The sequence below is a fragment of the Marmota monax genome, unplaced genomic scaffold (assembly GCF_021218885.2).
Source record: "Marmota monax isolate L192 unplaced genomic scaffold, Marmota_monax_Labrador192_F-V1.1 WCK01_AAM20220418_F8-fsc00106, whole genome shotgun sequence".
NCBI classification, from domain to species: domain Eukaryota; kingdom Metazoa; phylum Chordata; class Mammalia; order Rodentia; family Sciuridae; genus Marmota; species Marmota monax.
In genome coordinates this window covers 7,582,219-7,595,153 of record NW_026695218.1, presented here as the reverse complement: position 1 = coordinate 7,595,153, position 12,935 = coordinate 7,582,219, and the positions used below count along the sequence as shown (strand labels likewise).

At 37.1% G+C, this 12,935-nt stretch overlaps 1 pseudogene; it reads left to right on the top strand.

Moving 5' to 3' along the window:
• Positions 1 to 11,122: 11,122 nt before the first annotated feature.
• Positions 11,123 to 11,201, top strand: LOC124084950 (small nucleolar RNA U3; annotated as a pseudogene).
• The last annotated feature ends 1,734 nt before the right edge of the window (positions 11,202 to 12,935 follow it).

Below are 12,935 nucleotides of genomic sequence, written 5' to 3'. Positions count from 1 at the left end.
TTATTTTTGTGACAGGGTCTCACTAATTTGCCCACACTAGCCTCAACCTTGCAAGCCTCCTGCCTCAGCCTCCAGAATAGTTAGGATTATAGATGTTTGCCACACCTGGTAATTTTATGCTTTTTTTTCCCCCTAAAATTCTAAGTGTGAGCCAAAATAAATCTTTTTATTAAAATAAATAAGTAAGAGCCAGGTGTGGTGGTGCATACCTTTAATTCAAGTGACTCAGACAGGAAGATTCTCCAGTCTTAACAATTTAGTGACACCCTGTCTGAAGAAGAAGAAGAAGAGGAGGAGGAGGAGGAGGAGGAGGAGGAGGAGGAGGAGGAGGAGGAGGAGGAGGAGAAAGAAAGAAAGAAAAAAGAAAACAAACAAACAATGCTAGGTATGAATTCAGTGACAGAGTGCCCTTGGGTTCAAGCTCCAGTACCTAAATAAATAAATAAATAAAATAAGATAGATTTCTTTTTTTAATATTTATTTTTTAGTTTTCGGTGGACACAACATCTTTATTTTATTTATTTTTTTAGTCATACATGACAGCAGAATGTATTTTGACATATAATATATACATGGAATGTACATACTTCAATCATATTGTCTATTCTATTCTGCTGCCCTTCCTATCCCCCCTACTCCTCCCCTCCTCTCCCATCCTTTATCTCTATCCAATCTAATGTGACACACTTTTTTTCTTTTTCTCATTACAACATCATATATGTATTCTGTATAACAATGAGGTTCTCCTTCCATCTTCTGTGCAACTCCCCTTCTCCCTCTTTTTCCCTCCCACCTCTCTTCCCTATTTAGTGGTAGTCTTCTTCTCATGCTCTTCCTCCCTATCCCATTTTGAGTCACCCCCCTTATATCAGAGAAGACATTTGGCATTTGTTTTTTAGGGATTGGCTAGCTTCACTTAGCATTAACTGCTCTAATGCCATCCATTTGCCTGCAAATGCCATGATTTTATTATTTTTTAGTGCTGAGTAATATTCCATTGTGTATAAATGCCACATTTTTTAATCCATTCATCTATTGAAGGGCATCTAGGTTGGTTCCACATTCTAGCTATTGTGAATTGTGCTGCTATAAACATTGATGTGGCTGTGTCCCTGTAGTATGCTCTTCTTAGGTCTTTTGGGTATAGTCTGAGAAGGGGAATAGCTGGGTCAAATGGTGGTTCCATTCCCAGCTTTCCAAGGAATCTCCATACTGCTTTCCAAATTGGCTGCACCAATTTGCAGTCCCACCAGCAATGTATGAGTGTACCTTTTCCCCCGCATCCTCGCCAGCACTTAATAAAATAAGATAGATTTCTAAGTGAAATATGGGGATTACAATCTCGACAAACAAAAATTCAAATTTTAAAATTTTAAATCTATGAATTCATTTCTTGACCACAGCTTGGTCTATGCATCTTAGATTCATGTTTTTATTTTTGGTACTGGGGATTGAACCCAAGAGTCTTCTACCAGTGAGCTACCTCCCTAGCCTTTTTAAAAGTTTTTATTTTGAAACAGAGTCTTACTAAGTTTGCTAGGCTGGCCTGGAACTTGCAATCCTCCTGCCTCAGCCTCTCCAGTCACTGGGATTACAGGCGTGTGCTACCACACCCAGCTAGATATTTTGTTTGTTCTTTTTTGTTGCTTTACTGGGGATGGAATCCAAGGGCACTCTACTATTGAGCATTATCCCCACTTTTTAAAAAATTATTCTTATTCTTCTTCTTATTATTATTATTATTTACTTCCATAAACGGTCTCTAAATTGACCAGGGTGACCTCAAATTTGGGAACCTCTTGCCTCAGCCTCCCAAGTAGCTGGGATTACAGGCATGTGCCATCATACCTGGGTCAGCTACATGTTATATTTTCTTATTCATTCTTTCTAAAGAATCTGATATGGTAATCTTGATTTTTCTTTGACTCTAGTGTTATGGGATAATTTTCCCTCTTTATAGTTTCAGGTGGCTGAGGCTTTTTATTATTTTGTTTTGACATTTTCACTGGTTGCAATGTGGCTAGAGAATTTGGTCTGTACAATTTCTGCTTTATGGAGTTTATTATAATTTCTTATATGCAGTTGATTTTTATGAGTATTTGTAGCTGATGTGCATTTCAAAGGCCATAGATTCAGGTTTGGTAAGAAAAATGTAACTTTACATTCTATTATATACTTTTTAAAAATATATATATTTTTTAGTTATAGATGGACACAATACCTTTATTTATTTATTTATCTATAAACAATGTTACATTTACAGTTATTTCCTTAATCTTTTGTTTAAGAATATCAGGGTTTTTTAAATACATTTATTTTGTTTATTTATTTTTATGTGGTGCTGAGGATTGAACCCAGGACATCACACGTACTAGGTGAGTACTCTACCGCTGAGCCACAAACCCAGCCCCTATTTATTTATTTTTAATATTTATTTTTTAGTTATAGGTGGGCACAGTATCTTTATTATTTTTAATTTTTATGTGGTGCTGAGGATCGAACCCAGTGCCTCACATATACTAAGCTACAACCCCACCCCTATTATATACTTTTAATCCATTTTGTATGAGCTACAACCCCACCCCTATTATATACTTTTAATCCATTTTGAGTATACTTCACTCCAAATGCTCATTAATGGGGGGGGAACCCCACCAACCACACACACAATATTAGTCATGTCCAGATGAACTCAATCACTTGTGTTATTTTTTCCTGCATTAAAATTTTTATTTAGTGAATTATAGTTGTTTTTAAGTGGGATTCATTTTGGCATATTCATAAATGCATATAACATAATTTGCTACATTTTAGTCCCTAATTCTATCCCTTCCCTCCCAATCCTTTTCCTCTACTTGTTGGTCTTTTGTTTTTTTTAACTTGTTCTTTTTAATTATACATGACAATAGAATGTATTTTGACATATCATACATGCATGGGGTATGACTTCCCATTTTTGTGATTGTACATGTGGAGTTACACTGGTCGTGTATTCATATAGGAACACAGGAAAGTTATGTCCAATTCATTCGATTGTCTCTCTCATTCCCATCTCCCCTTCCTTCCCCCAACTCTCCCCATCCAATCCCATGAATCCCCTCTCCCCCATTATGTGTTAGCATCTGCATCTCAGACAGAATATTCGACCTTTGGTTTTTTAGGATTAGCTTATTTCACTTAGCATGAGTCACTTGTGTTTTTTGCAGGATTTTCCCAATTAGTTTTTCCCATCCTTTCTCCTCCCTGGTGGCTGCATCTAAGTCAAGGGCACTTTTGCAGCATGAAGGGAGGATCTTCTGAATGATCATCACCTGTCCTCTTTGGCATCCTTTGAGATGTATGTCAGTGCCCTCTCCAGGCCTTTGTTACCTGACGCAGACTTAGCAGTCATTAGCTTAGTGACTTGTTTTCCAGTTTGGGACCCCTCTTGGTCAAAGGGGAACGTTTACATATCGTTTTAGCTACTCTGGGTTCTGAAGAAACCCGGGGCAATCCCACCTCCTCTAGTGCTTGGACAGCCTTAATCATTTGCCAGGGTGCTGGGGAACTGGCATCTGCAAGGCTTGCTGCCTCCCTGTTCTCCTTGGAAAATATCCGCTTTGGATCTCACGTTCCTAATTAGGTGGCTTTTCTACCCCTTCAGGGCCATTTCAACTCTTTGCTAAGGGGTGAGTGGACAGAGCGCTTGGCCCGCCTCCCAGAGACACTCATCTGACTCTTAGCCCCGGCGTCGGAGTCCCCAGCTCTGGAATACGCTTTGGCGCCACCTGGTGGTAGTTGGATGGCTCAGGGGTAAACCCTGTTTGAGATGCTGGTGGAGCCATTGGGAGGAGCCTCTGCTGGCTGGAACTCCCAAGAGAGGGGCAGGATCTGTGTGCTTTGTTGAGGAGTCTGGAGAGATGGGGCGGCGAGAATACGAGGACACAAGGGTCTGTTTTCCACTTACAGGTTTCCAAAAGTAGAGGGGCCTGTGTTTTCACCCCCTGGCTTTCCCACATACCTACCACACCGACAAAAAGTAGTCAGTTTGTGTCGGGGTCTCTCGAGGCTGAGGCAGGAGGATTGCAAGTTCCAGGCCAGCCTGGGTAACTCAGCAAAAGGGCTGGGGATGTAGTTCAGGGGTCGAGCGCCCCTGGGTTCAATCCCTAGTAAGGGACTGGGGGTGGAGGGAACAATCACTTTGTGCTAGCCAGTTTTTCATAGCTGTGTCAAAATATCTAACATAAATGAGTTAAAAGAAAGAAATGTTTATTTTTGGCTTACAATTTCAGAGGTTTCAGTCTATGACTATTTGACTCTATTCTTTTGGGGCCAGTGGTGAGGCAGAGCATGATGGCTCAGTTCATGGTGGAGCAAAGGAGTTCACCCCATGGCAGCCAAGCAGCAGAGAGGGGAAGGGACCAGGGTCCCAATATCCCCTTCAAGGGCACACTCGCAGGGACCCAACTTCCTTGCACCAAGCTCCACTTCCTAAAGGTTCCACCACCTCCCAATAGTGCCACAAGCAAGTGACCAAGTGTTTAGCATATGGGTTTGAGGGACGTTTAGGATCCAACCATAACACACTGTAATCCCCAGCCCTTGGAAACAAGAAGACAGTCACTACCCTATGCTGCAGTGAAGTCACTGGTGTGCTGTGCGTCGCCATCAGCTTTTACTCCTTATCCTTCCAGGTTGCTCTGTGGGAAAATGAGCTCCCCTTTCCACACAAGCAGGAAGCTAGGATGCGGAGAGCTGGGGTCAGGCAGGGCCGCAACCAAGCAGAACTGAACCCCCAGCCAGATCACCCACCAACTCAGACACTGAGCGAAGCCAGGAGGAGGTGGAGCAAGAGGAGACCAGGTGGGAAGGTTAGAAGACCCCAGCAAGAGCCCAGTCACTCAAAGCAGTCAACAGAAGACACGGCTGTCCCTATGTCACAGTGGTTGCCTTTCTCTTGAGGAATTGTCCATGAGAAGATGGGCCCTTTGAATATTTTGCCCAAATTTAATTTTGTCTGGTATTACATTTGCTAACCTTATCTTAAAAAATTATATATTTTTATTGTTTAAAAATATGGAAAGTCTGTGAAAATACCTGTTGTATAACTGATATAGACCTATTACTATTTGTGTGTGGGTATTATTATATGTAATATAGTATATATGATATATAATCTATAATATGTATCATAACACATTATACATTATATACTATTATATGTGTAATATAGTATATATGAGATGACTTGTTAATCTAGAAATTAATGGTCAGAGCATCTTAATTATATAATATATAATATAATAATTGTATAGTAATATACATAAATAGCAATACATTATATTATAAATCATATAGTACATATATGGTAGAAATAATATATAACATTTTAATATAGTATAAGTAGTAATATGTAATATACTAGTAATATAATAATATACTACCTATAATATATCATATATACTATATCACATATATAATAGTATATATTATAGTAATTGTATATTAATACATATAATATAGCAATATATTATGGATATATACTATATTATATACTATAATATATACTATATTATATTACATATATAATAGTAATAGTATATAACATATCATAATATATTATACACAGTGATATATAATATTAATATATATTACCATACTATAATGGTAATAGTATGGTAATATATATTATGTAGTAATTATATATAATATACCATATATACTACATTACATATATAATATTTTATCATAATATATACCCCCACAAATAGTACTCTATATGTAATATATATAATATATGATAATATACAGTATTATATAGAAAGTAATAGAGATGAGAGAGGTGAGGGGGGAATGAGTTACAATTCTACTACTCACACTTTAGTGTATTTCTTTCAAGTGTTGGTTATACATCAAAATAAAACTTTTAAACTAAAATTAATTAATAAACTATAAAGATTTTATCCTATATTTCCATAATAAGATTTTTCCATCTTTAAATATTAATTCAAAACATTAGTTTAAGGGTTACATTATAGACTATCTTAATTGTGCCATATTTTATCTAACCATTCAATTACTATTGAGCATTCATGAATTTTGGAACTATAAATAAATTATATACTGAACATGCTAGAAAAATCTACCTTTTACCCATTTACTGTTTTTTGTATCCCATATCCATTGCCCCTTCTTCTGATAATACTATCCCAATTTTCTTAAGGAACTAATGTTTCCCTGTTGGATAATGTTTGGAGAGACCATCAGTTAAGATGCATTGAACATTAATTTGTAGATTAAAAAAAAAAAAAGATGTGAAACCTGACCTAGACTAATTGGATGCTCTCTCCATGGCAACTGAATCTTAAGCAAAAAGATAAGACGGAAAACAGCTGTAGCTCACTCATCTGGTAGCTGAGGATCCCAAAGCTAATTCACCTGGTTCCCCAGAGCCACCGTGGCTCCTACCCTTTGGGGGCTTAATTTTTCAGCTTTCTCTTTCGGTTCTGTGAGCTGAACCAAAAATTTGTTTTAACTTTTATTTTTCCTGAGTTGATTTCTGGTTTTGCCAACAAAGAATCTGAACTTCTATAAGGTGTACACTTGATTCATTTGGTTTTTATCTTTTTTGTCTTTCTAATAAAAAACATTTCATATATTAATTTTCCTCTGAGGACAATTTTGTTGGTATACAAAATAATGGTCTCACTGTCATTTTCTGAATGGGCTTTGATTTCTTTGACTTCAGTTATTTGGAAAGATGGTTTTAGAATTCCAAGTGATATTTTTGACAATTTTATTGATTTTTTTTTCCATTTTGTTAACATTAAATGAGGAATATTTGGAACATTTGTAGAGATTTGTCTGTAGATGATGGATTTTTGTAAATGATGTTTGGATAACTGGAAAATAGGATACATATGCATACATACAATTTGTGAATACAAAATGTACACATGCACATTCCTGTACATATATAACACGTATAAGACATATATGCTTAAATTAAACTTCCAACTGTGTTATTCAAATCTCCTTTATCATAACCCTGATACCTAAGCTACCCAAAGATACTACAAGAAAACTACAGACCAATATCACTTATGAATTTTTTTTTTATCTTTTGTTTCCTTAAACATGTCATTTATATTCAGAGAAACTTGACTAAAAACTATTTCTTCCAGGGAAAATCTCCATTTATGAGTAACCAGAGACACTAACAACCTGATTACACTTTAATTTACTTCAGTTTGGGAGTTTCCCAACCCCAGGGAAATGTAATTTTGAGTTCTGGGTCCATGTGAAATTTGGCCTGAGATCAGACATTTTCAGAAGAGGGGTACCAAGTATACCCTTTCACCAAATGCCCTGACCAATAAGTTAATGATTAATATTAGACTAAACCCAAGGCCAAAGTCAAATATTACTGTTATAGAATAAACTCTTGGAATCAAGTGAAATTCTTCCAAAATGTTAAATTATTTGATTTTTATTGTTAATGGTCAGATTTTAACAATTTGACATAGTAAAGAAATAATTATCAGCACTGCCAGTCAGCTCCTGTGGTCACCATACAAAATATTTGTGATACTAAATACTTACTCATTTTTTGAAAGAGATAATATTGAATTTTTAAAGAGACAATATTTTAAGAGATGATGTTAATTTTTTAGAGCACATACTCATCTTAAAATGAGGTCAGTGAAAGGTCAAAATACTGTCTGGCTGCTCTGCCATTCAGACCCTGCTGATGGTGGTGTTGCCCTCATGTCATTGGACCTTTCTTTTCCTTTGACAGTACTTGACCTAGGTAAAGATATTTTCTTCTCAACTACTTGATTAAAGATTTTATCTAGTAGGACAGTACATTTTTGTTACAGTGATTTTACATTCCTAAGTTTTTTTATATATTTACTTTTTAGTTTTAGGTGGACATAATATCTTTATTTATTTATTTTTATGTGGTGCTGAGGATCGAACCATGCCTCATGCATGGTAGGCAAGAATTCTACCACTGAGCTACAACCCCAGCCCCATTCCAAAGCTTTGTACACAACTGAAAGAAAATGCCTTCTGAATATTTTCAAAATGAGGTGTAGTAAGATAATTATTCTAGCTGGGCATGGTGGCACACACCTGTAATCCTGAAGACTTGGAGGCTAAGACAGGAGGGTTGCAAGTTTGAAGACAACCTCAACAATTTAGGGATACCCTGTCTCAAGAGAGAACTTTTGAAAAGGGCTGTAGCTCAGTGGTAGAATGTTTGCCTTGCATGTGTGAGCCCCTGGGCTCAATCCCCAGTAACAAAATATAATAATAATAATAATAATAATAATTGCCATCATGTATAATTTTATTTATATCTTTCATGTGCATGCTGCTTCACACATCATTTGAGAAAATACTTGTCTTTAAACCTTGAATCCAGTAAGAGGACCCAATGGAACAGTATGATTTAAATTCTTAATTTACATGTTTCAGGTGGTTCCAAAGTATCTTGTATATCCTGGTTTGCTTTGGCTGAAGGATATGGAAAAGGTTAACTCCCGTTCTGTTTATTGCCAGTAACCCATGATGCTATCTTTTTTTTTTTTTCAAGGATTCTGGTTGTTTTTGCATGTCCACATGTCTGGTGGAGAGGTACAAGAGTAGCTCATTTGATAATATCATTTACCTTTTTATTTAATCTTTTTGTGTGTGTGGTACTCAGGATTGAACCCAGAGTCCCTAACCAGTGAACCACATTCCCAGCCCTTTTAAATATTTTAACTAGAGACAGACTCTGCTGAGTTGCTCAGGGCCTCACTAAATTGCTGAGGCTGACTTTGAACTTGCAATCCTCCTGCCTCAGCCTCCGAGCTGCTGGGATTACTGGTAGTTGACAGTTTAGAACAGTACTTTTGTCAAGCTTTTTAGGTAAATTTTTGCATAGTCTCAAAAGTAAGAGGAACTCTTTTATTGAAACATTTTTTGGGGTACCAGGGATTGAACTCAGGAACACTAGGCCACTAAGCCACATCCCCAGCCCTATTTTGTATTTTATTTAGAGACAGGGTCTCACTGAGTTGCTTAGCACCTTGCTTTAACTGAGGCTGGCTTTGAACTGGTGATCCTCCTACCTCAGCCTCCTGAGCCACTGGGATTAAGGGCCCGACTTGAAACATTTTTTTTTTAAGTTGGCTGGTTTGAAATGTGATTAGTAAGACTAGAATTGATTTGGGACACCTCATTTTTCTATGAAAATAATTTATATTCATTCACCCCATCCCCTTAAACCCCAACCCCACCCTGGAATTGAACTCACATGCTAAGCACATGCTCTGCCATGGACACTGCCCCAGCCCCCCAGTTCCATTATTATATCTGGGTCAGTTATATTTGTGTTCCAGCAAAGGTGAGGTACCCAGGATTTTAGAGTTTCCCTTCTCATAAATTTCAGGAACGGCAAAGTTGATATTCTCCTTTTAAGCCATTGTTTTATTTGTAAACTGTTTTGCTGCTGTGACTGAAAGACCCAAACAGAACAACTGTAGAGGGGGAAAAGTTTATTTGGGGGCTCACAGTTTCAGAAGTCTCCTTCCATAGAAGGCTGGCTCCATTCCCCAGGGCTTGAGGTGAGGCTGAACATCATGGTAGAAGAATGTGGCAGAGGGGAGCAGTTCACATGATGATCAGGAAGCAGAGAGAAAAAGACTCCACTGGCCAGATAGAAACATATACCCCCAATGAACCTCTTCCTCCAGCCACGCTCCACCTGCCTCCAGTTATCACTCAGTTAATCCCACCAGGGATTAATTATCTGATTAGGTTAGGGCTATCATTTTCCTCCAAATCTTCTTGCATTGTCTCACCTGTGAGCCTTTGGGGGACACCTCACATCCAAACCCTAACAGCCACCTTCTCCAGATGTGAAAAATTCCCAAATAGAACTTTTTCTTGAATGACTCAATACTAAATGAAATTAAATACCTAAAAAATTCCAGGCACTGTAGCTCATGCTTGTAATCCTAGTGGTGCTAGAGGCTGAGGCAAGAGGATCCCAAGTTCAAGGCCAGTCTCAGCAACTTAGTTAGCCCCTAAGCAACTTAGGGAAACCTTGTCTCAAAATAAAAAATAAAAAGATCTGGGATGTGGCTCAGTAATTAAGCATCCCTGGGTTCTATCCTCAGTACCAAACACACAAATAAATACCTAAAAATTAAATATAACACTTAAGGATTATTTTATTTGAGGATGTGAATGCTAAAATGCCAAGCAAATCTACAAATATTAAAATTCTAATATAATCTGTCTTTATTCTTTTTTCTTCAGGTACATTTATATTTTCCTTGAAGAAGCTATTATTCACTTATTTTTTAATACAGTATGCATTTAAGTGGTTTAAAAAATTCAAAATAATGCAGAAAGATACACTCTGAGTATACTCACTTTCACCCATATTCCCCTCCCCTTCCTGTTAGCTTTATAATTTATTTGGTATTTTTCCAGTATTTAATATGTGAATGTCAGAAAGTCCACATATAGTGCAGGCATGGTGGCACATGCCTGTAATCCCAGGTAAGGATATATATATATATATATATATATATATATATATATATATACACACACATACACATACATATAGAATATATAATAACATAAATATATAATATATTCATATAAACACACTCTCACACCCACACATACATATATCCCCCTTCTTACACAAAAGGTAGCATAATATGTACTTTATTCTGTTCTTTCCTTTGCCTCTTCAGTCAATATATTTTGGAGATCTCTTACATTATTATATAGAGAATTTTTCATTCACTTTTACAGCTGCATATTATTCCATTATGTGGGGTAACCATAGTGTGTTTAACCAGGTCTATAACATTTGGATCTTTTCCAATATTTTGTCATTAAAAGCAATGTTGCCAGGTATAATCTTAAACATGTCATTTCATATATGTGATGCATATTTGAGGGAGAATTTCAGAAGTGGGATTACAGGTGATAGGGTGAAAACATTTGTAAATAAGAATGATATTTCCAATTGCCTTCCATGGGGCTGTAATCTTTAAAGCCCTAATCAGCAATATGTAAGAGGGGTACTCATGGGGCAGCTGAAAAAAAATCCCTCCTGCAAAATGGTAAACTTAAGACTATACTTTCAGGGATCGTTTCTATAGTTCGTTACTAGAGAAGTTTGTCTGATCGTGTAGAGTACCAAAATGGTAAACTTGACTTCCACCCAGAGCTCCATCTCTACAACTTATAACCATCTGGAGCCCCACATTCAACAAGCAAACCTCTGGAGGCAATGCCTTACAGGTTGATACTATTTTGATTTAAAAGACTGGCTCTCTTGAGGCTTACAGAATTCATGGGAAACATATAAAGAAATTAATAAAATGGTAAGTGAAAATATGAGAGTTAGATTCAGAAGAACCCATGAACTAATTGTGGGAACTCCACTGGAAGAGACTATAATGAGAGAACTTACATAAAGATCCCCATTAAATAATAAAAACTTGAGTTTTTATAATAAAAATTACCAAGAAGACATGGTTAGAGGATAGATGCTCAATAAATATATGTATAATAAATTAATGAATGGAAAAGTGAGAACTATGCCTAGACACATGAGATAGACTTTTGTGTGTGTGTGTGTGGTTTTGTGGTACTGGGAATTGAACCCAGGGGCACTCTACCACTAAGCTACATCCACAGCCTTTGTTTTTTATTTTGAAACAGTTTCTCGTTAAGCTATGAATCTGTGGCCTTGAATTGGTGACCCTCTTGCCTCATCCTCTGTAATCTCTGGGATTGCAGGTCACTGTGCCTAGACATGTCAGGTAGACTTTTCAAAGTTTCCAGTAGAAATAGAAAATTCCACCAGGCAAGATGGCACATGCCTGTAATTCCAGCAACTCTGGAGACTGAATCAGGAGGATTACAAGTTTGAGGCCAGTCTCAGCAATTTAGGTCCTAAACAATTTAGTGAAACTCTTTCTCAAAATAAAAAATAAAAGGGCTGGAGGCATAGCCCTGGGCTCAATCCCCAGTACAAAAAAAAAAATTATCCTATATGAACCCAGGCAGGAACAAATGAGTTACCTACAAAACAAAAAAACAAAGAATATCACGCTTCTTTTTAGGTTAACACTGAATGCTAGCAAGTTGATGAAGCATCATTTCAGAGTACCAAGGTAAATATTATGAGTCAATAATTCTGTGTTATATTAAGGGATTTGAGGGGAGGGGCAGGGCACCAGAGATTGAACCCAGGGATGCTTAACCACTGCCACATCTCCAGCCCTTTTATATTTTATTTAGAGATAGGATCTCACTAAATTGCTTAGGCTGGCTTTGAACATGTGAGCAGGAGGCAGGAGCCTCAGCTTCCCAGTCATTACAGGTGTGCACCACCATGTCTGGTCTTCTATTAAGGTCTTGTTCATAAGAGAGGGCAACAGAAAGACACCTTTATATGTTAAAGGTCTCAAAAATGTACAACTCATTTTTTTTTCTCTGAACACCCCCCCCCCAAAAAAAAAAAAAACAACCCAAAGAAGTACTCCAGCTGCCCAAGAAAGGAATCAAAATAAAGAACCTGAGTACAGATTTTGTTGTTGTTGTTGTAACTGTTGTTTTTAGTACTGGGGATTAAATCCAAAGGTGCTCTACCATGGAGCTACATCCCCAGTCCTTTTTATTTTTTTATTTTGAGACAGAGTCTTGCTAAGTTGCCAAGGTTTGCCTTGAACTTGTGATCCTCCTGCATCCGCCTCTTGAGTCACTGGGAGTAAAGGTGTACACCACCACACCTGGTTAGAATTTGAGTACATGGAAGATGTGATATAATAAAAATGTAGATAACCAGCGAGAACAGAAAAGCAGAGCGTTTAAATTTTTTTTGTTTCCATGCTGTCGAAACAGTGAAGATATTAAAAATAATTCATGAAGGAGAA